This window comes from Halichoerus grypus, chromosome 2, assembly GCF_964656455.1.
Source record: "Halichoerus grypus chromosome 2, mHalGry1.hap1.1, whole genome shotgun sequence".
Taxonomy (NCBI): Eukaryota; Metazoa; Chordata; class Mammalia; order Carnivora; family Phocidae; genus Halichoerus; species Halichoerus grypus.
Genome location: NC_135713.1, coordinates 80,610,790 through 80,634,068, shown reverse-complemented (window position 1 = coordinate 80,634,068; position 23,279 = coordinate 80,610,790). Strand labels below are relative to the sequence as shown.

At 37.4% G+C, this 23,279-nt stretch overlaps 1 protein-coding gene and 1 long non-coding RNA gene across 6 annotated transcripts in view; one reads left to right on the top strand and one right to left on the bottom strand.

The window, feature by feature from the left end:
- The window catches only part of LOC118536856 (uncharacterized), a 95,776-nt gene extending 94,212 nt beyond the window's left edge, over positions 1 to 1,564 (top strand). The window contains exon 4 of the long non-coding RNA XR_004917853.2: positions 1,278 to 1,564. This is a non-coding gene — a long non-coding RNA (uncharacterized LOC118536856). The remainder of the gene's footprint in view (positions 1 to 1,277) is intronic.
- KIAA0825 (KIAA0825 ortholog) overlaps positions 1 to 23,279 on the bottom strand; it is a 399,405-nt gene that overhangs the window by 67,421 nt on the left and 308,705 nt on the right. The window lies entirely within an intron of this gene.

The window sequence follows — 23,279 nt, the reverse complement described above, 5'->3', positions numbered from 1 at the left end:
TTGTCAAACAGGGACAACTGGCTTACACTGTAAAACTATTTTAGCTAACTGAACAAAAGAATCCATGCCAGTAACCAATGTGAGAAGACTGAAAGAGATTCTTGGGCTTTTCTCTTCTCCTAGGCAACCAACATGTTATAATGATGATTCACTAAAGATAATATTTGATTCAATACTTCAGGAAAGAAGGGAAAAGATAATATGATGAAGGATGGAGGAATGCTGTAATTTTATTTTTTTTTTTGGAGCAGGTAGGAATAGCTATTTATTCTATGCATAAGTCTTGATCTCACTTACTATTTTCATTAACCAAGAAAACCTTCTAGATGGTAGCAGGAGAGCAATACAGAAAAAAGCAAGGATTTAAGTCCCAAGAATGTTATTTTCTAAATTGGAACCTAACCTAGAAAATCACAATGAAATATGCCAAGAGACCATTTGTGACCAATGATTAGTATGCCACCATATATTTACATTGTAAAGATGCACTCTTGCATAATTAGCTCTCAACAAGTATAAAAGCATGCCTTGATGCACTAAGGCATCATTTTATTTATTTTTCTATATGATGTTCATATAAAAGTAAGTTATGCTTTATTCAACCATATACCAGATACTTCTCATTTCTAATAGTGTCAGTATGTTTTTATTGGTAAAAATAAAATATATGAAAACTATATTTTGACCAAATAACACTATATCTGTTGCTGTTGTTGCTTTTAACTTTGAAAAGTTAATTTCACATTTCATTTTCACCATATTACAATCTGTGAGATGGATAGCATCTGTTATTAGCTAGTTATCTGTGGTGCCATATCTGGGATGTGTATCCTGGGTTCCACCTCTGGGCTGTCTTTAGCTCAAAAATGTACTTTGAGTAGACTGCACCCCTCTGTGAGCCCTCACTTAGGTCCTGCTGATGGTCTTTACAGAAACTGATTGAAATCGCAAATGGAATCTATCTGTTACCTTTTCTCATCAGTTTGCCACATGTCCTGTTCCACAAACTCTTCTCAGGAGACAGGAGCCAAAAGTGCAACTCTGTCATGTCAATCATTTGACAAACATTTTCCAAGGGAAATGAATATGTTAAACTCCACATACAGTGTACAAATATGCTGAATCTATCTAAGGTCTCAGATCTAGAAAGTGGTATGAAAAGAACAAGTGAAACTGTATTTTCTTCTTTTGGAAGCATTAAAGATGTCTTCTTTAATTATTACACCAAAGATTCTCTAACCGACAACATATGCTTGCTAATAATTTTTGTCTTGCAGGAATATGAATGTTTTCTAATGGGAGGCATTTAAATGCCTTAGTTGAAGATTGATTCAAAGAAAAGCTCTCTTTTGGATTCATCTCAACATCTATCAGGTGGTATTATTTTTCCAATAGACTTTTATGCTATCCTTTGCTTTCGAAAGAGCTTATGTCCAACCTATAATTATTTTCTGCTAATTAGAGTAATTCATGGTTAATTATTCAAAATGATTCCTCTTCAAAATCAAATCCATTTCTTGTCATGACATTAAAAAAAGATACAAATAAAATATCAGGATGCAAATTTCTGTCAGAAGGGAATACTTTTTAAAAATTTTTCTTTAAATAGCATTAAAATCTTTCTCTACCAGCAAAGGCTCCATGATTGCCTACTTTAATTAATGTGAGCTAGAGAAGGGCAAATGAACCATGAAGTGATGACTGTCAATGTTTTTGATAATTACTAAAGATTAGTTATATTGACTATATTGGAATGAGTAATTTGCTATATCCTTAAAGAAGAGTTGCAAAGCAGTAAGACCTAAAAAGGGAAAGGGCAAACAGTGAATATGTGAGCTTGAGACCCTGGATGTCTAAAGACATACTTTGAAGATATATGCCTCTTTGTGGACTCTCGGGTGTCTGAATCTTCCTTTCCTGGTATTGTCCTGGTCCTGCTTACTCAAGAGGCAGCTCCTTTCCTCTGGCATCTCCTAGGGAAGCCCTGGAGCTCCCTCTTTTTCCAAGCAAGGATCATGCTTTGCCTGTATTTGGACCATTACCCCACTCTGATCTCACTCTCCATTTTGTTCTATTCCAATTTTTGTATGAATCCCAACTGTCTTTCCTGAGAGGGAAAGGTTCTCCTCTACCTACATTTTTCTTAGGCTATACTTAGTTGTTTTTTTTAATATGATTTTTTTTAAATTTTATTGTGTTATGTTCATCACCATACATTACATCATTAGTTTTTGATGTAGTGTTCCATGATTCATTGTTTGCGTATAATACCCAGTGCTCCATTCAATATGGGTCCTCCTTAATACCTATCACCAGGCTAACCCATCCTCCTACCCCCCTCCCCTCTAGAACCCTCAGTTTGTTTCTCAGAGTCCATAGTCTCTCATGGTTGGTCTCCCCCTCTGATTTCCCCCTCTTCATTTTTCCCTTCCTACTATCTTCTTCTTTTTCTTTTTTTTTAATATATAATGTATGATTTGTTTCAGAGGTACAGGTCTGTGATTCATCAGTCTTACACAATTCACAGTGCTCACCATAGCACATACCCTCCCCAATGTCTATCACCCAGCCACCCCATCCCTCCCACCCCCCCCCACTCCAGCAAACCTCAGTTTGTTTCCTGAGATTAAGAATTCCTCGTATCAGTGAGATCATATGATACATGTCTTTCTCTGATTGACTTATTTCGCTTAGCACAATACCCTCCAGTTCCATCCACGTGGTTGCAAATGGCAAGATTTCGTGGGGTTTTTTTGATGGTTGCATAATATTCCATTGTGTGTGTGTGTGTGTGTGTGTGTGTGTGTGTGTGTGTGTGTGTGTATACATACCACATCTTCTTTATCCATTAATCTGTTGATGGACATCTTTTTTAAAAACCTTTTTTATTTTTCATTTTTAGAGTCATATTCTATCTCTTCATTGTAGTTAACCTTATTTTTTGTATATATTTAAGTTGTTCTCTCTTTAAAATTTTGGGATACAGTTTCTTCCAACAGACCAAAATAAACCCTAAATCTCTAGTGTATGGCTTTGTTCTAGTCTCCTGCCTGATCACATTCTCTCCCTTTTTTTTTTTTTAATTTCTCTTCTTTCTTTTTTCAGCCAACTTCTTATCTTATCAATTCCTTTTATAAAATATTTTCTAATTTTCATCTTTACAGTCATATTCCATCCCTTCATCATATTTACACTTATTTTTGTACATATATTTGACAAAATATAGCATCCTTTCTTGATTAAAACTCTTCAGTGTAGGGATAGAGGGTACCTACCTCGATATCATAAAAGCCATCTATGAAAAACCCACAGCGAATATCATTCTCAATGGGGAAAAACTGAGAGCTTTTCCCCTAAGGTCAGGAACACGGCAGGGATGTCCACTATCACCACTGCTATTCAACATAGTTCTAGAAGTCCTAGCCACAGCAACCAGACAACAAAAAGAAATAAAAGGCATCCAAATCGGCAAAGAAGAAGTCAAACTCTCACTCTTTGTAGATGGTATGATACTTTATGTGGAAAACCCAAAAGACTCCACCCCAAAACTGCTAGAACTCATACAGGAATTCAGTAAAGTGGCGGGATATAAAATCAATGCACAGAAATCAGTTGCATTTCTATACACCAACAACAAGACAGAAGAAAGAGAAATTAAGGAGTTGATCCCATTTACAATTGCACCCAAAACCATAAGATACCTAGGAATAAATCTAACCAAAGAGGCAAAGATCTGTACTCAGAAAACTATAGAATACTCATGAAAGAAATTGAGGAAGACACAAAGAAATGGAAAAATGTTCCATGCTCATGGATTGGAAGAACAAATATTGTGAAGATGTCAATGCTACCTAGAGCAATCTACACATTGAATGCAATCCCTATCAAAATACCATCCACCTTTTTCAAAGAAATGGCACAAATAATCCTAAAATTTGTATGGAACCAGAAAAGACCCCGAATAGCCAGAGGAATGTTGAAAAAGAAAAGTAAAGCTGGTGGCATCACAATTCCAGCCTTCAAGCTCTATTAAAAGCTGTAGTCATCAAGACAGTATGGTACTGTCACAAAAACAGATGCATAGATCAATGGAACAGAATAGAGAGCCCAGAAATGGACCCTCAACTCTATTGTCAACTAATCTTCGACAAAGCAGGAAAGAATGTCCAGTGGAAAAAAGTCTCTTCAACAAATGATGTTGGGAAAATTGGACAGCCACATGCAGAAGAATGAAACTGGACCATTTCCTTACACCACACACAAAAATAGACTCAAAATGGATGAAAGACCTCAATGTGAGACAGGAGTCAATCAAAATCCTAGAGGAGAACACAGGCAGCAAACTCTTCGACCTCAGCTGCAGCAACTTCTTCCTAGAAACATCGCCAAAGGCAAGGGAAGCAAGGGCAAAAATGAACTCTTGGGACTTCATCAAGATAAAAAGCTTTTGCACAGCAAAGGAAACAGTCAACAAAACCAAAAGACAACCGACAGAATGGGAGAAGATATTTGCAAATGACATATCAGATAAAGGGCTAGTATCCAAAATCTATAAAGAACTTATCAAACTCAACACCCAAAGAACATCTGATCCAATCAAGAAATGGGCAGAAGACATGAACAGACATTTTTCCAAAGAAGACATCCAAATGGCCAACAGACACATGAAAAAGTGCTCAACATCGCTCAGCATCAGGGAAATCCAAATCAAAACCTCAATGAGATGCCACCTCACACCAGTCAGAATGGCCAAAATTAACAAGTCAGGAAATGACAGATGTTGGTGAGGATGCGGAGAATGGGAACCATTATACTTAGTTTTCTATATACATTTTTTGAGTACCTTCAGTGTGCAAAGTCCTAAAGTTGTATAATTTAAATGAAGCAAGTTGAACATGTCAACTGTGTATGACATAAACAGTTCTATTAGATTCAAACAAAGAGAATAAAATTATAGATGCATAAATGTAAGCATAAGAAAAAAAAGATCTTTAGAAATGGCAGCTACTTCTGGGATTCAGGAGACAAGAGAAGAAAATTATCTATCTGGGAAATGCCGAAATCATTGCTAAAGGAAAGCAAACTACTTGCACTTTGATGAGGACTGATTACCACCTTGTTCTTAATCTTCACTAAAACTCCTCAACTTATTTGCTTCTAGAACCCACCCACCAGTGGGAATACAGCTCAACTTTTATAATAAAAATTAACTTTAGAAAATTTTTCTTGAGCACCTAGATTTTCTTAACAGCCATGACAAAAACTAGGAAAACAACACAATTAGGTGGTAAGTGACCTTATAATGTCTGTGATGAGGACAGTCATGCTTGCTAAATAGTCCATGAGTCCCTCTTCAGTTTTGATGGAGCCATGTGACTTGTTCTGGCCTCTGGATTATGAGCAGATTTACCAGGTGTCAAAGCATTTAACTGCCAATGGGAGGAGACCTTCTAGTGGGCTCTTTCATCACCATGACAACAAAAGATGCTATGTGTTGAGATGGCAGATTCAGATGTAAGTGGCCTTGATTGCTCAGTCACCACATGGAGGATAATGCTCTAGAGAGTTACCTGGGCTCCCAGTTACTTTGCTGTCTTCAACATACAAAAGTCATGACATTAATCTGTTCTCTATGTGGCATAGGAGGGTCTCAAGGTACATCTTTGCAATGAATGAAAATGTTCCATATAGGCACATTTCTCATCTAAATGCCAGAGTTAAGTTTACAAAGGCAGCATAGTGGTGGGTCCTCAAATGCCCATCACCATAAATGCAAAACTCCCTTTTTGTGTTTGCAGAAGTAATTCCATATCTTCCATATTTGGAAGTCAGTATGAAAGACTGCATGTTGTTTATTAGGAGGGCCTTTTCTTTTAAAAGCTAAACAAATAATTAAAAAAAAATTTATATTACTTTGCTTTCTATAGTTCATTGAACTATATAAGAAAGTAGAATGAAGGTAATAATGGATTTTTTACATCTATATGAAAAATTGCTTTGCTATTCAACTCTTTGAAACTGTTGCTAAATTCTGGCATTTTTGGTTTATATATCAAAAATAGTAATATAGGGGGGAGGAGCAAGGTGGCAGAGGAGTAGGAGACCTAAATTTCGTCTGGTCCCAGGAATTCAGCTAGATAGGGATCAAACCATTCTGAACACCTACGAACTCAACAGGAGATCGAAGAAAAGAATAGCAGCAACTCTCTGAACAGAAAAGCGACCACTTTCTGGAAGATTGAACAACTTGTCTGAAGTTCTAGAACTTCTGGAGAGAGTGGCTTAAGATTTGGATGCATATCCTTTCTAAAAGCTATTTAAAATATGAATGCATATGGACAAGGACAAGATCATAATATGGGAAAAGAAAGGGACTGACTTTTCAGAAGTAGACGGTTCCTTAACCAAGGGCAGGGAAAAACAACTTGAAATAGCTTTGGAGACATGATCACTCAGAGAAAAGTTTCCAAGCCTGCTAAAATTTCTGGAAGTTATTTTCACAGAAAAACCCTGACAACCAGGACCTCGCAAGAATAAGAGAATTATGTCAATGAGGACTATGCTGGCAGTGGGATGAGATTAGAAGGAAACAGCTTTCCAGAAGTGGGTTCCTTGAGCTGCAAGCAGTATAGCTGTGGAACATCCCTGATTTCCAGGTTAGTCCAGACTTCAGTTTAAAATAAAAGGAATTTTAAAGAAGATGTGGCACACATACACAATGGAATATTACTCAGCCATCAGAAAGGATGAATACCCACCATTTGCATCGACATGGATGGAACTGGAGGGGATTATGCTAAGTGAAGTCAGTCAAGCAGAAAAAGACAATTATCATATGGTTTCACTCATATGTGGAACAAAAGCAATAGCACGGAGAACCATAGGGGAAGGGAAGGAAATCTGAAGAGGGAGAAATAACAGAGGGAGACGAACCATGAGAGATTGTGGACCCTGGGAAACAATCTGGGGGTTTCAGAGGGCAGGGGGGTGAGGGGAGGGGGTAACAGGGTCATGGGTATTGAGGAGGGCACATGCTGTGATGAGCACTGGGTGTTAACTAATGAATCAAGAACACTACATCAAAAATTAATGATGTACTTATACAGTGGCTAACTGAACATAATAAAAAAAAAGAATTTTAACTTGTTCAAAAGCCAAAAAAAAAAAAAATAGTAATATAATCATTCCTATCTGGATGAATATTCAAAGATTTGAAGAATTTTTATCATGACATTATTTAAATAAAATATTAGAGACCAGATAAATGTTCAATTATAGATTATTCATATATTTGGAACATTCATTTCATGACATATTTTGTAGGCATTTAACATGACAATGTAGAACATCAGCTTTCAGATGGGATACAGTAACATTCATTTATCTGATTAAAAATGGGAAGAGTTACAGCCAACATGATACAACTGTATGCATCTGCAAAACTATTTTATCTAGACTACAGCCTGATTTTCAAAATTTGAGCACATCCTTTGAATTTTGTATAAGTGAACATGTGAGTTGCTTCAGGGAAAAATAAATAGAAAACTACTCTGAAAAGAAGAATCCATGATAGGATAAGCAATAAAGGATAACTAAAGACAAAAGAAAATGATCTGCATCCCCAACTCATGGCAGCCACATAGAATTGTAGGGATTGACTTCAGAAGGTACACAAAGTGTTAAGACAAATGGTCAAAGCAACTTAGTAGGATGGATAGATATTGGAGTATGACTTGCTGTTATGAAAGCAAAGACTTATCTAACTTGAGATGCATTCACGTATATCTTTGTGAGGCTATATTTTCTTTCTTAGTGTAATTCCAGTTGCTGGTCATGGAATTTGTTTTTCTTTTCTTTCTTTGTTACTTTAAGGAAATTAAGGTCAGCCAAAACATTTTTACTCTCCACATTTGAATCTGAAGCACAACAATTTCCATTGAGGATTCTTGTGGAACTTCATTTTAGTTATGTTTTAATAAAGTCTTATTTGCATTGACTTCTGAGGTGGCATGGCATTCCCTCACTGATAAACTATTTGGGTTTAGTTTTTTTATGGAGAGATTTTAATTTAATATGATAGATTCAAACTTTCAGGTTTTATATGCATGCTGGGAAGCCTTTTAATAACTTGCAATAATAAACAAAATGAATTTGATTTTAGGGTAGACACTCTTGTAATTGGTATTTTTACCAACTCAGGGTGTTTATTTTTCCAAAAAAAAAAAAATAAAGTGCATTCTTTCCATCCTTGCGGAATAAAGAGTAACGGAAGTGTAATTCCATAGTTGCAATGAAAAAAATTCATACAGATCTATTTCTTACTTTAGACATGATCCTTGCATAACTCAAAAAAAGGAATTTCCCCCATATCTTAAATTCATTTACCTTTCTGCATAGTTAGGGATCAAGGTATAATAAAATATTTTAAAAAATATATTAACAGGTAGTAGGTAAGGCTAGTATGGACTAAAAACCTGCATAGGAAATTATATTATTTTAACTTACAAAATTGTATATTTTCAATACTGAAAAATGGGGTTTTGAACACAGAAGTGATTTTGATAAATGACAGAATTCTGCCTAAGGCCATAGTAGAGACAAGAACAAGGAACATAAGAATAGGGAATCTACAAATTAGCATGTTATGATTATTCTCTTTCGTAGCATTTAAGAACAGCTTTGAAAAGTTCCAATGTCTTCAGCAGTTTAAACTTATTTCTACTGTACCTAAGTAGCATGTACTATAACTCAAATTGACAAGGTTGCCTGAGAAATATTGGCACAACTCTTCTATAGTGATGAGGCATTACTGAACAATATTTTTTGGATGATAAACAGTAATGGAAATTTGAGATTGAAATGGCCTTTTCAAGGGAGTAGGTCACACCTACGAAAACACAAGATAGGTATTTAAGTTTGTCTCTCATTCCTGGATATTGAGCTTCTTCAAGTGTTTGTGCGTTAGTCAATTTGACACCTCAAGGATCCCTAATTTTTATGAAGATGTCAGCATGCTGGTAACATTTTTTGAAAGATCTATTTAAAAAAAAAATTCTGTGTCTTACTTGCCCCAAGACTGAATATAATTTTTCATGATAGTTACAGGGCTGATGAAATACTGAATGGGTTGTGGGAGGAGGGGTTGCAGTTGGGGCAGGTTGGAGGAATATGAGGATTTCAATAATTTTCTGCAGTGATAATACTCTGTTTCAGTTCTCAAGAAACAAAAGTAATAGCTACTACTTAGTAGGCTTTGCTAAGAACTTGAGGAAAGAAAATCACTGAGCCTCAGTGTCTTCATCTGTATATAAGGGCAATGTCTAGCTCTCAGGTTATCGTGGGGGAAAAATTACACAATATATACAAAAGCCAGTCCAAGTTAAACTATATAAAGATTTCAAGGTTTAAAATCCACAGGTGTACTTTAATTAACTGAAAAACATTGAAAAGTCCTGCATGAGTTTTAACTTGTAGATGTGTGCTCCTGATGTGGTGAACACACTAAAGAAAAAAAAAAGGCTGTACCATTAAGAAAGGAGTCAGGGTGGAAAGAAACACTGCCTAATATAGATGTCATCTGTGTCATCAAAGACCCTGAAGGTCCCATACATTGCAACCCTTCAGCACATTCCAATACTGATCTGCCTTCACTTAAGATAGGGTTATGTCCCACTAAACCCATAAACCCATCATAAGTTGAAAATATTTTAATGCACCTAACCTATTGAACATCATAGCTTAGCCCAGCCTACCTTAAATGTCTCAGAACACTCACATTAACTTGCAGTTGGGCAAAACCATGTAACACAAAGTCTATTTTATGATAAAGTGTTACATATCTCATGTAATCTCTTGAGCACTACCCTGAAAGTCAAAAACGAAATGGCTATATGAGTTCGAAATGGTTTTAAGTGCATCAGTTGTTTACACCCTCATGATCGTATGGCTGACTGGGAGTTGGGACCCAATGCCCAGCATCAGGAGAGACTATTTTACTCCATAGCGCTAGCCTGTGAAAAGATCAAACTTCCAAGTGCCACTATTGTCTGCATGCATATTGCTTTCGCACCATCAGGAAAGCCCAAAAATCATTAAGTCAAATTATCATAAACTGGGGACTGTCTGTATGTAATCTCAGATGCCTTTGACCCATCACCAGTTGTTGCCACACTCACATTTTCTTATTGCAAATCTTATTTTTGTGTATTTCTAAATTCAGGTTTCAATGGTCAAATAATTTTATCAGGCTTGCAAAAAACTAATATAGTTAATAATATAGTCACTCAGGGGAAAGTGTAGTTGGAGGTTTTTTCTGATCTCATTTATATTACTTCTTTCATTGTAGCAAAGTTTTAGGTAGGCTTGTAAAATTGTCCTGCTTGTTTCCAGTACTAAAATAAACTTCTGAGGAGTTCATTTCTCTCTCTTGCCTGTATACAAATGTTGTACGATAAGTATTCCAAGAAGAGTCTGTTATCAGTATTGGTCTTTTCCCCAGAGCTTGTTTCCCTTCTAGTTTCTAAACTTGAGTATCTTGGAGTTCTCTTAGATTTTTCCCTTTCCATCTACAAATTTATATTCATCAAGTCCTATTTATACTTCCTTTTCATTTTTTAGGGGGGCTCTTCTTTCCTAGTTTACTGCTAATTTCATTCCAATGTCCCTCCAGTAATCTTCCACACAAACTCTGTCAACTCATTTTCCATGATAGTCCAACAAGCTAGGCAGGTCTCCTCCTTCACCAAATATCTGCTGACTTTGGGCAGGTGATTGTAGGAGTATGGGTGATTTTCTTTGGGCAAAGAAAACCTTGCAGTGGGGAAGTCTGGCTTGAGACCTGAATGATGAGAAGGGGGCTGCCGTGAGAGGCCGTGATGGGGGTGCAAGCTTGATGTGTGTGAGAAAAAGGCGGCTAGCAAACAGGACATGGGCAGTGAGAAGAGAGGCCCAGAGGTGGGAAAGTAGCCAGGTCATACAGGGCCTCATGGAGACTGCCATTTTTTTTTAAGTATGCTGGAAAATCATGGAGGGATTTTAAGCAAGGGGAATGACAGGATCTGATTTACTTTTTAAATGGTCACTCTGGTTGCTCATAGATGGATGCTGTGGAGATAGAGTCAAGGGAGCCTTCCTAAACACTCCTTCCTCTGAACTTCCTGAAATTCCTTCTCTTACTCACTTGACTTTTACATATATGTAATCTTGTATTATTCCACTTTAGGTGTGTAGCGCACAATTTCACCAAATGCTCTTTAATGGACCTTTGTGTTCTCCATAGCACTTGATCAGATGCTTTGCATCTGATAGGTATACAACAGAGTATAGTAACTGTTGATGGAGCCTAGTATATAAACTACCTATCCTAGTAAAACAGAATAAATGAGACCTGAAGAAGGTCAGTGTCTTTAGGAGAAGCCCCTGTAGATTAGCTCGTCCTAGCAATGGTGAGCAGTCTGAAGACAGGGCTTCTAAGTCTTCTATGTTCACTGCACCTCATTCCATGTTGACATCTAATAGAGTTCCTCAACATCACTGAAACTCACTAATAGTTTGTTGAAAATCATCCAATGCTGCACTTAAGATCTGTGCATGTTATTGTGTGCAAATGTGTCCTCAAAAGAAAAAAAGGAGTAAACAAAATTTGCACTCTAGTTAATGATATGCACATTGGAGTATTAGGGAGAAGTATACTGAGGGTTGCAACTGACTTTGAAAAGCACCAAAAAATAAGATGAATTGATGGATGGGTAGAAAGATGGATAGGTAGGAAGATATGTGAAAAGTTGAGTATATTAAAATGGCAGGATCAAAGTGATTCCGTATATAGGGATATGGGTATTTATTATAAAATTATTTCAACTGTTCTATGCATTTCAAACTTTTCATAATAAAATACGGTGAAAAGCCGGTTGCAAGTGATAACTAAAAAAAGATCATATCAACAAAATGCTTAAGTTTATAGTTCTGTACTTCCAATTTTATGTATCTGAGCTTTCAGGAAATCTTCCAATCCTTACACAGGATACAGATTTTGCCCATTTATTTATGACTTTGAAAAGTGCCCCAAGAAGCGGTGTAATCAATTCAACTTCTTATGGCTTCCTAAGTTAACAATTTGGGTTATATTCACCTATAGTTTCTAAGTGATGGCTATGTCTCTGATAAAATTTTCCGATCTATAAAAACCAGAAAATAAAGTTAAAACATTAAATCATTATTAAAATGAGTGTTTTGTGATACTTAATGATAATTAATACAAATAATTACATATTACTTATTGGGCAGTATAGTCTTGCCTTAGCATTTCATCAGGAGTGATAGCAAAAAGTACAATCAGCTGAATATAGCAACAGTCTCTCCCTGACACTCTCCCCATCCTCTCCCCTAGCCTCTCGTTCCTTCTCCCTCCCTCTGCCTCCCTGGCTCCCTTTGCCCCATCTCTTTTTTTCTGATGAAGAGACACTGCATAGCTTAGGTAAGCAAGACATTTAAATGGGAGGGGAAATGATCAACATTAGTTCAAGATTAAAGTTCTGTAACTAGTTTTGCCTTTTTTTTTTTTTTTTAGAATGAAATTTCTAACAATCTGAAGCACTACTGCACATACCATATAACATAACATAAAAGCACAACTTTTGGTTTCCACCTTCTTTATCATTTTTCTAGACAGTTTATTTTAACATACTGCTTTTGTGAATGATTTAAATGGGAAAAAAATGTTCCTTAGTTTTTCTTTTCAAACAACAGAATGCACATTCTCACATTCACACTTTTTTACTCTAGGAAAAAGGAAGAGAATGCCTATCCAAAGTGTACTTTCAACTTTCAGTTTGTATTGCAGACAATCGATATCTTTGAAGGAGACTTGAAGTGACAGCACAAAAGTGTCCTTGCTTCCACTGGGCCAACCTATGGATAATATTTGAAGTCAGTGGAAGCTTTACATTTTTTAAAGGTCTGCCCAGGTGTCAATAAATATGAGAAATGGGCTCAGAGCTGTTTGTAAATGAATAGGTTGCATGCATTTTAAGGCAGTCTTTACAGGAACACATTGAAAGATCTGGCATTCTTAAAATCGAGCATATGTCATATCAACATTCCTACTACAAAGTATTTTGTTACTGTTTCTGTGCTCTAAATAGCCCCATGCAAAGGCACATCACTGAACCAAAGCATATGGAGGTGGCTATTCAGTTATGCTGAGCTATGCTACAGTATCAGTTTGCTACTGCCTTACTCACCTTTCTCTACACATTTGCCAATGGAAATTTCTGCTCAGAAATTATAATGTAGCAAAGAAAGAAGTAAATACACCAGGGTGGATTCCATTTCTCAAGACATATCAATATGAACCTGTGCTATTGTCTGTTTCCTGCTGAATCAATAAAACATATGCACCTATGCCTTAAGGAAACAGTAACTCTTTAAATTGCCTTATATTTACAATTACCTAATTACTTTATTTTGCCAAAAATAAAGGTCATTAAAATCATCTTGAAGCTTCCCTTAAATTTCAGAAGTAGCCTGCAAGTTGTACAGTCTTTAACTATGTTCCATTTAACACATTTAATAGATGTAAAAGCTCACAAGTGATGATATAAAGGATAATTTACGCTTGCAATGCATTTTTGTCCAATTAATAGATTGCCTGCGTGTTGCATATTTTGCATGACAAAAGAGCAGAATATTAAACTGCCATTCATAATGAAAATGCACTTTGCAAATTAAAAGTGCCGAAACAGAAATTTTTCACCCTGTTTAGGAAATAAACAGTCCTTAACCAATTAAACTGCATTGTAATAATTCTATGATTTATTGCAAGTTGTTTAACTTTCAAAACTCGGCTAACCCATATTAAGGTCACAATCCATCATGTCTTGCTTGGAAAGCCAGCAAATAATGGCTGTTGTATTAGCTGCTTTTGATGATAGTATGAAAGAAGTATTAGCACTTGTCAACAAAACTGCTTACAACATAACATTAGCATGCATGGGCTGCTGTACCTATTTATTATTCTGGCAGCTTCACACATATTGTTACAAGCTTATAAAACATTTTGTCGGGTGGAAACCGAATGTACACTGTTTGGTTTTCTGATAGACTGGCAGCATAAATGTCTGGGCTGACTTAGTTTAGTTTAAGTGTAAATAGAGACACAAATTCTTCAACCTGTTCTCTTATTGATACTGAAAAGTGCTGAATTATTCAGCATCCAACTCTTCTGTTTGTGTCTATCACAGTTATCAATTACCCATCAGTCTTCTTGTCAAAACAGAATGGATTAATCTGGCTGAAAATAAGACAAATAAATGGATACTATAACAGGGGTGCGGGGTTGCCAGACTGTCAAAGGGAAATCCAGGCAGTGACATTTGCCGTCAAAAATGGGATCTCTGGCTTAAGTGAGCAAATGATTCCCCTTTGCGAGCCAAGAATGCACTTAGCTCACCGTAAGTAAATTAATCTGCCTTCTTTGACTGCTAATGCATTAGCACTGAGGTAATAGTTCAATTGCTGGAATTCCTTTATGTTTAAATAATTTTGGTCATCATTATTGTTTCTCAAGGAAATACAGATACTTTATCTTGGTGAGGAGAGGGTTGCCGGGTAAATAAATGAGCCCGTTTAACAATGAAGTTATTGCTGATAGTTTTGTGCCACTTCATAGCTCTCGGCTCATGTGGTACCAAGTAACTCTTTGCACAGATGGCTGGTGGAACCCATCCAGCATCTGCAAAGTCCATCCCTGTTTTCTTTCCCAAACATTTTATTTGGAAATCTTGTTTGGCAAACTTCCTGAGACTCTGCCTAGCTGTTCAAAGTACATATTTCCAATCTATCTCATTTGGCCCTTCTATAAAAAAAGAGCCAGCAAAGTGCCTTCTTATTTGGCACAAAAAATGCAGCCACAGACTGAAGCAAGTTTTAAGTTCCTGGCCAAAATTTAGAAGAATTTTATCTTAGATGCTTCTATACTGGACTGTTTTACATAGTCATCATTAACATCTGAAGCCTTCACATCATGACAGGATCAAAACCCCCCAATCTGTATCAGCCGATAAGCTTCACTTTGCCAAAAGTTCCCTCTTGTTCTCATTTTCCCAGACATTTGTATCCTAACTAGTGTGGACACGGTTCTTACTCACACTGTGGGACAGTGAGATATTTAAGGAGAGCTACCTGCTAGAAAATGGTTCCATCCACTTGATGAATGAACAGATTATTTTTGAATGAAATCACCATCTTTTTGTGTGTGTTTGTTTTTCCAATAGATGGTGTAAAGAACTTCAAACATTTAAAAACCAAAACCAAAAACCCTTCCTATATTTTGGGGAGTTCAAAAGAGGTCACACTAATAATTACATTCTAAGTACAACTTTCTCAATTCTCTTAAAGACTTTGACAGACTGGAAATTTTGGTCTCACATTCCCAGAACATTACCACAAAATTCTCCTCAATGTAAATGAGTTTCCCAGAACTTCAGCATTTAAGGGAAATGCACAAATTGGCCTGATCACAGCTCATCTTTGCTAAATCTCATTAGCTTCGTATAGAACCCCAAAACTACTTCATGGAAGGCAGCTGGTAAACATGTGCAAACACTGAACCTTCTGAAATGAGACAGTATTTTTGTTGCCAATTTATCATTTCACTTTGTCACTCCTGACCTTCTTCTCTTTTTAAATATGTAACTCCCTTATAGGCGAAAGTGGCATTGTACAAAATTTCGCTTGGCCAAAATGTGTTTCCAAAACTTTAATTTTTTTTCCCTTAGGATTAATTCTTTGCAATACTAGCGACTAAGTTAATTGACAGGTGTACATAATGAACTTATTTCCAAATTCTAGATGTCATTTCCCATTCTTTGAGGAACTTTTCAAAATGTATCTGCCATTTCAGATTCAAGTTGTCCAAGCCTACACATTCTCTCCCACTGGTTCCCCCCCTTTTTTTTAAGTTTTTATTTATTTATTTATTTGAGAGAGAGAGAGAGAATGACCAGGGGGAGGGGGAGAGGCAGAGGCAGAGGGAGAGGCCGAGGGAGAGGGAGAGGCAGAGGGAGACTTCCCCACTGAGCTGGGAGCCCGATGAAGGGCCTGATCCCAGGACCCTGGGATCGTGACCTGAGCTGAAGGCAGACGCTTAACCGACCAAGCCACACTGGTTCCCTATTACCAAAATCCTCCATCAGTTGCTAAGCCCTACACAGTCCACCTTTACACTGTTATTTTCCCTTCAATTATGACTTTCATGGTGCTTTTGCAGTCCCTCCTGATTCATTCATACATTCACGCATGCACCAGTTCATTTATTCAACAGCTCTTTGAGGGCCAAACATGAGTGGTCTCTCTGCCTCAAGTCTTTCCAACACACCTCCCACTCTGGCCACCTGCCCTCAGACTGAAATACCCTGTGCCATCGAACCCAGCCTTTAAATCTCAGTTCAAGTGCAACCTCTTTGCACATTTTTTTTTCCCTTCACCCACTTGTTATTTCTTACTTCTTCAAGTCTCTTAAGCATTTTTCTATCTCCCTTATCACAACATGGTAGAATTCCTACCTCTGCCACTGACTAGCTTTGGGAAGTTCTCTAACCAATCGAAGCCTCAGTTTCTCCTCCAAAATCAGAGATACTATTACTCCACATGGTGTGAAGTTAAATGAAATAATAACATACTTAGAACAATGTCAGTGTACATTCAAGTTCTTGTTATATCATTGTACACAGCAAGGAGTTAAAAATATTTGTTGTAACATCTGTGTGTTGGGAGAGAAGCATTGTAATTGCATTTGGTGTGTCTGGGGGCCTTAAAACTACATTTACCTACTGTCCCAGATGGTGGGCCAGGGCACCCAGTTCTGATCACTCTGGAGTCATGCTGCCCATCATCGTATCCTAGCCCTTACCATTTACTGGCTCATTTTTTCTTTCTTCCTTTTTTTTTTTTTTAATATGAAGTCAGGCAGTTAAAAGTTTCTATACCTCATAGATAGTTGTTAAGATTAGCTGAAAATAAAAGGTTTAGCAGTGCCTGATCCACAGCAAGACCTTCTTAAGTGTAGCTTATCATTACCCTAGAGGGGTTTCAAAATGCTCCTTGATCTACTTCTAGGTGGTGAGAAAGGACCATCACAATGAATGAATTCCCTGGATTATTGTCACATCCTTCCAAAAGGCTTCCTGAATAACACTTCTCCCGAACCCGGTCTATCATTGATCTCCCAGACTGATTAAATACTACCAAATCATATCACTCCCCAAACAGAGGGTGATTTACATTCTCCCTCTACTGGGACATTGACCGCTCTTTTCTAGCTTTCAGAGTGCTTCCTAATCATCTCCTCTCTCCTGAAATATTGTGCCTCATCTTTTCCCTAAAATGTATCATTTATCCTCTAACCCTTCAGTTATAGTCCTGGGTCCATAGACTCTCAAAGAGGCCATTCTTCATGGCCTTGTATCTTCCCTCATGTTGATCACTCCCTTCCCTGCCCCACACATCTAGAAACATCCACCCTATCGCTACCCATCTTCCATCCTTGTAAGTTTAAGAACCTTCCTCTGCCAAACATTTTCTGACTAACTTAGTCCTTGAAGATCTTTCTTCTAAATGCCTGAAGCAGTTAGAGATTTTACCACACAATTTAGCTATTAATTACAAATTGTCTGGCACCATTTGCTATGTATTTGCCTCTCCAGAGATATTTCACTATCTTTTGTTTTTCTTCCTAGCGCTCTCTCTTTTTCTTGGCTAATCCACCAAGCTCTCTGGATAATCTTCCTGGTCTGTCATGGAGACTATGCCATTTGTCTTCCAACTATCCTTGCTATTGGCCAAATCTGTTTTTATGTACCAAGAAGAATTTTCCCTCCTTCTAAACTGGATTTCTGCCACTTCTGAGAATCAATGACATCTTTATTCTACAGCCGACCTTACCTGATGAAGGCAGCCCTATGCTGTGTGGAAGAAGCAAGCACTTCAAGATATTGGAGTTTGAGGTTTGAATCTTGGTTTTGCCACTTACTAACCAGGTGACCTTGGGCAAGTCACTTTTCTGAGCCTCAGTTTCTTTCAATATAAAAATACTATTACCTAGTTCACAGAAAAAGATTCGAGGAATATAGGAGATAAATAACATAAAGTACCTGATAAAAGATAGGGAGTACATTTTAAATACCTCGCCACTCCAATTAATATGAAATCATACATCTACAATGTATCCTTACATTATATACACATTGACACAATCATGATTTTCTAGAGATTTATGCTTATGCTGGGTACTTACCTATGGATTTAACATTCCTTATCAAACAATTAAATGTTTAAGAGTAGGATACAGACTATTCTTAGTATCTGTAAACTTTAACTGCTTTGTCACGAAACCAGTAGAAGCCATAATGTACTAGTTTTTCAAAGCTGATTAACACTGGAAATTACCTTTCAAATGAAACACTGGTCTCTTTTCTCCCTCACATTTAAGGAAATTGAAGGCCAAAGGCTAAGAAGTCCCTTGATTAAGGATAAAATGCAGAGTGGAACTATCAGGCACGTGGCTTGCCTTCCCATTTTTGCATTCTAGAAATGTATTCCAAGGTAATGAGGCAGTGTTTTGCAAGGTATCTAATGAAAATTTCCTTTAGAGCAGTCACAATTATGCTGAAATGAGTCTCATAGCTGAAATTACCTCCAAATTTTTAATAATTCCCTCAGCAAACACTTGTTCTGATTGGGTGTATCCAGACTTTGGTTGAGAAATGAGTGGTTTAAAACTAAAACGTGCTTTAAGTAGAATTTCTGAGTAGAGCAATCACAATAAAATGTCAAATCCCTAGGCTTAAAGAGAAAGCCAATTTGAGCCTATTTTCTTTCTTTCTTTTTACTTTGTGAGGACAGTCTAAATGGCTCCACCCAGTCTATTCACTGACATGTCTCTTTCTAGCTACGAGTATTTTCATCTTCCCAGGGGACAATCTAACCTCTGAGTCAGAGTTAGCATGCAGGGGTTAAACTACCTCTATGGGCAGGATACAGAGATAGAGAAAAATCTAAAACTTGACATGACTAATGTATGACTGAAATGACAGTCTATCACATACGGTGGTAAAGACAAGTTCTACCTTCATGGATCCATCCTTGAGTATTAAAGAAGTCTTGAGAAACCACAACTCTTCCCATTGACCTTTGGGAAAAGGGCGAGGCAGGGAAGATTTTACTCCTCCTTCTTTAAACTCTTATTAGATGGCTGCTGAGAAGTTCTGACTCAGCAACTTCCCAAGTCACCCAGTCCTTTAAAAAGGTTTCAATGTGACCTCAGCTCCACACAACACAGATTTATAATCACTCTTCTGTTTGGAAAGCCAAAGCTTTAGAGAAACTGAGTGAATAGTGTCAAAATAATGGTATTTCAGCTCAACAATGAGATTTTCTCCCATATATATATATATTTATATATATATATATAAACAGACCCTGGGAACAATTTTCAGGAGCATTTTATTGTTTTGATGGGACAACAAAATATAAGGTTATCATAATAACAGTGAACCACCTTTTCTCCTTCTGGAAGGAAAAGGTACAGCAAAGTATTTTCCTAAGTGGCAATGTGGACCAGCGCTTCTCTCTGTCCTGTGTACGAAGTGTCTAGTCTCAGAAGTGGGGTTCCCAGAGCAACAATTTCTATCATGTTGTGAAAGAGGTTAAAATTTTATCTTTTGTCACAGAGTATTAGCACTGACAAGCTTATTGTAGCAAACCAAGCCCCCCAGACCCCACTCCTTCCCTCAGGCTCTTTCATTCACCACACCTGAATGGGGTTTCAGGGAAGAGGACTGTGGCAGGTGGGATGCAAACAGTAAATAAGTAAATGAAACGCCATAGCAATTCTCTTGAACTTGAAAACTTCCATACTTACTACTTTACTTTTACAGTAACTATCCCCTTTATTCATAAGTATCCCGGTAGAACTTTGCCATTTTGACGGTATATACAGCAAATGTTAGTTATCTCATAAAATCCCCATACCTGTTCTACAACTGATGTCTTAATATTTTTATATCAGAGCAAAAGTGAGGCTCAGAGAGGTTAAGTGACTTGCCCAAGGTCACATAATTAGCAAGTAGCAAAACCAAGATTCAAACCCAAAACTTTAAGACACCACAGTCCATGCTCCTTCCATATAGTGTCATGCTGCTTCAATTGGGGAAGGCTGGCTGTAGAATAAAGATGTCATTGATTCTAAGAAGTGGCAGAAATACAGTTTAGAAGGAATTTGATCATTTCCTCTGGTTCATTTTCCCCCTTCTCTGTCTTTATCTTCCCCACCTCTTCATTTTCCCCATTTTCATAATTAAATAAGAAGGTTTGTTCTTGAGGTAGAGAATGGTGGCAAATGTGTGCAGTTTCTTACTTTATAGAATATGGGCGGGGGGGTGGGGAGCTCCTGAATGGACCCAGACTCAAAAAAAGAAAAAGAAAATACTTTCCATTCACCTGCCACAGCTGCTAAAATTCCCATCATTAGAGAGTCACTTCTTTGGATTAGGTGTACTTTGTCTCTAAAAATTGTCTTGGAACACGTAAGTTTACCATGCTATTTATAATTTTTCTAAATATTTATGCACCCATAGTAATCCATCACAGAACATGCAAATTTTGGTTGGTAATAAAACAGCACGAAATGTTCAAACAAGTCCTCTGTTGCAGAGAACAAGACAAGTTCTTGAGGAAAGCATTTTTGCTAAGTTACTAAGAACATACTTTATAATTCCACTACGGACTTAAAAAAATGTGCAGATAGGTTCAAAATGTTCGAAGTGTGGATCAATGAGTAGGAGATTTTGGAAAACCAAAGAAAGCAATAAAATGCAAGAACTGGAAGATATGAGTGGAAGAACTATAAACTACTGGATTTTAGTGTTTTGCTAAAATGCAAAAAAGTACCAGGTAAGAAGCAACTAGATAATGATTATTTAAAATCAATAACCTTCCCAAAAGAAAAGCAAACAAAAGACTCTCGTATAGAATATATTTTGGGAATTTGTCAGCTGTAATTATAAAATCACCTCTTTGTCCTGATCAGAAAAATCCCGATATGACATAAACCCCTGCTGGCCAGATTCTATCACGTGACCCTAGAATGACGCCGTACCTTGTAATCATGGGGCAAATCAGAAGGGCCATCAACACGTGTAAACAGATTAGTCTAGAGAAGGGTGAGCAGTGAGTAACAGCCTCAGCCAAAGCTCTGTAATCTGTTGCAGCTCTGAACGATGGCATGGACTCGAGCCTCTCACTCAGTAATTCCTGGCAACTCACCACTTGCTATAATGCAGAATGTAGTAGCAAGTGGGTGTGAGGCTACACACTCCATGACTGGGGTGGGGGTAGTTGCTGACTGGCAGAAAGGCTCTGCTGCAATGTGGATTCACCTCTAAGGAGACCCGTGGGTGCAGGCCTGACAGCACTGCTCAGCGTGTTTCACTAATGAACAGCCCTGTGCTAGGTGTGTTTCCCTCTGTTAGATAAATACTGCAGGAGTTACAAAGATGCTTGTAAGATCTCTGTAGTACTTTCTTAAATGAAGCTGCAATTTCAGTATGTTACAAACCATTGAAATTGCCATTTTCTAGGTAAAAAAATGGTTGATTATAGGTCATTTCATATGACCTGACCTAATTGTTAATTGGTCATGCAGATTTGGTACCACGGTGTAACTATGGGAAGAAAACAAGAATTCAAATGTGAACACTTAATGCCTTGTGTTTTGTTTTTTGTTTTTTGTTTTTTTTCCCCAAGGAAACCCTTTTGGGTTAAAAGAGAAGGCAAATTCCTTTTAGGAGCAATTAGTATTTGTGGAATATCTAATCACACAGTGCTGTGAAGTATACACAATACACAGAAGAGACCAACATTACCCTTGAGAAATTTATCATCTGTATGCGAGGATTTGGCTAAAGATAGAACAAAAACAGCATTTGCATTTTCTACATTGCAGACAGAAATGGCTATAGTGTAAAGTGCAACTTATCTTTCATAAACTACGCTGATGCCAGTACCACACATACCCAGAAATATTAATTACTGGCCTTATTTTTTATGCACACCTGCCCTCCCCTCCCCACCTCCAACGAATACACTCCCACCACCCACCCATTCCCCCGCTACACACACTCTATTAGTTTTCTTTCCAGGACTGGCTAATTTGCAGGAATAACACAAGAACCTTGTTTAAAAATTATTAAGAATTTCAAGATGGTGACAGGAGAGCATTAAACTGAGTCCTTCTAAGCATGGGACCCTGTGTCACTACCCAGGTTGTGTGCCCATGAAGCAATCTTGCTGCTTTCTGTTTCTCACACATGCCTGGCTCATTCTAACCCAAGGCTTTGACACTTGCTACTCTCTCTGCTTGAAATGCTCTTCCCATGGCTAAGGTCTCAGCAAAAATGCTTCCTCCTCAAAGTTTTCCTTGACAACTCTGTGTAAAGGAGCTCCTTTTTATGTCATTTTCTGAATATTATTTTGCTTTCTTTCCCATTACTTCCCTGTTATTTTCTCACTAATTTACTTATTGATTTATTTATTGTCTTGTTTCCCTCCACTGGGATATAAACTCCAAAGAGAAGTGACCTTATATATCTTGTTCACTTCCTTTTGTTCATATGACTCCTCAAACAGTACTTGGTACATAGTAGGTGTCCACTAAATATGTTTTTGATGCATAAATGAACACACTAGATTATTTACAAAATATTTCTAATTTATAAAAAAGCTTCACTGGTCTTCAAGTATTTATGTGTTCCAACAGACTTAGCTAATCCACATGCATGAATCCAAACACAAGAATGAACCAATGAATGAAGTTCAAAACTCCATCTAATGCAATGCATCAAAAGTAGAACACTCATTCAGTTATGATTACTAAGTGATTTATCTTTACAAATCATACTACATTCTAAAGGTCAACCAGCTATTAGAGTTAAATCTTCTATGGATCTTGTATCTTAAGATTTTTTTAGGTAAAAGTGAAAAGTAGACATATTAAAATGTTGACAGAGGGGCACCTGGGTGGCTCAGTCAGTTAAGCGTTCAACTCTTGGTTTCAGCTCAGGTCATGACCTCGGGGTCGTGGGATCAAGCTGCGCAGTGGGCTCTGTGCTCCGCGTGGAGTCTGCTTAAGATTTTCCCTCTCTTCCTCTTCTTCTGCCCCTACCCCCTCTGCTCATATGCACTCTCTCTCTAAAATAAATAAATCTTTTAAAAAATGTTGACAG